Below are 1,816 nucleotides of genomic sequence, written 5' to 3'. Positions count from 1 at the left end.
AGACTAGTACGTTAACAAGCACATGTAAGTATGATGCAGTAATCAGAAAGCAGTTAAGTAATTCTGCACAGTCATCGAGCACTTTAATTAATATTAATGAATCGTACGGATACATGAAATTATGAGGGTTGTCACATTCTCCCCCTGTTAAGAAAATTTCGTCCCGAAATTTAGCACGTGGTTACTGAGGAAGCTAGTTATGTTGCGTTGGTTTCCTGGTTTTCCTGGGGTGCCACATCATCCCCCCGTTGATTTGGAATTTCGTCCCGAAATTCTGCAGTAGCTTCAGCCTCAGTAGTGGTTGCACTTTTCTTAAACAGCTGGGGATACTTGAGTTTCATTTGGTCTTCTCGTTCCCAGGTATACTCTGGGCCATGACGGGAATTCCAACGAACTCGAACAAGAGGTATTCTGGTGCGCTTGAGAATCTTAACATCTCGTTCAGTAATCTCAACTGGTTCCTCGACGAATCGCAACTGGTCGTCGATTGTGAGCTCCTTTAAGGGAACTATGAGGGTCTCATCTGACAGACACTTCTTCAGATTCGACACATGGAAAACATTGTGGACTCCGCTGAGTTCGGCCGGTAGATTCAGCTTGTAGGCAACTTTGCCAATCTTCTCAGTGATTTCGAACGGTCCGACATAACGCGGATTGAGCTTGCCTCGTTTGCCAAAACGAACTACACCTTTCCAAGGTGAGACTTTGAGTAGCACCCGATCCCCAACCTGGAACTCGAGTGGCTTTCTTCGCTTATCAGCATAGCTTTTCCGACGGTCGCGAGCTGCCGCCATTCGTTGTCGTATCTGAGCAATCTTCTCAGTTGTATCCACTACAAGTTTTGGGCCTGTGATTTGACTGTCACCAACTTCTGCCCAACAGAGAGGTGATCGGCACTTCCGTCCATACAATGCCTCAAACGGAGCGGCCAAGATGCTGGTGTGGTAATTGTTGTTATACGAAAACTCCACTAACGGGAGGTGCTTCTCCCAGCCATTACCAAAGTCGATTACACATGCCCAAAGCATGTCTTCAAGGGTTTGGATGGTGCGTTCAGATTGCCCATCCGTTTGCGGGTGATATGCTGTGCTCATATCTAAACGTGAGCCAAAAGACTTGTGTATAGCTTGCCATAGTTCAGAGGTAAAACGCGCATCACGGTCAGAAATGATGGTGGTTGGCACTCCGTGCCTTGATACCACTTCTTTTAGGTAGATGTCTGCTAGAGTAGAAAACTTATCCGTTTCCTTGATAGCCAGGAAATGTGCAGACTTTGTCAGTCGATCCACGATCACCCAAATGGTATCATTTCCGCGTTGAGATCTAGGAAGGCCAGTAACGAAATCCATGGAAATTTGCTCCCATTCCCATTTTTCGGGATCTCTGGTTGTTGGAGTGGGCCTGATGGTTTTTGGTATTCGACCTTGACCCTAGCACAAGTCAAACATTTACTGACGTAGGTTGCTATGCTGGCTTTCATACCAGGCCACCAGTATGTAGTCTTTAGATCATGGTACATCTTATCCGAACCAGGATGTACTGAATAACGAGACTTATGTGCTTCATCCATCATAAGCTCGCGCAAGTCTCCATAAAGTGGAACCCAGATGCGTCCGTTAACATAGTAGGCGCCGTTTTCCTTTTGTTTTAGCCGTTGTCTCGATCCTCGTAGGGACTCAGCCCTGATGTTTTCTGCTTTCAATGCTTCAACCTGAGCATCGCGAATCTGAGCGGGAAGGTTAGATTGGATGGTAAGCTGTAACGCACGTACACGCTTAGGTATAGTATCTTTTCGACTGACGGCGTCGGCCACAAC

This window comes from Helianthus annuus, chromosome 4 (genome assembly GCF_002127325.2).
Source record: "Helianthus annuus cultivar XRQ/B chromosome 4, HanXRQr2.0-SUNRISE, whole genome shotgun sequence".
Classification (NCBI taxonomy): Eukaryota; Viridiplantae; Streptophyta; class Magnoliopsida; order Asterales; family Asteraceae; genus Helianthus; species Helianthus annuus.
This window is presented reverse-complemented; position numbering follows the sequence as displayed.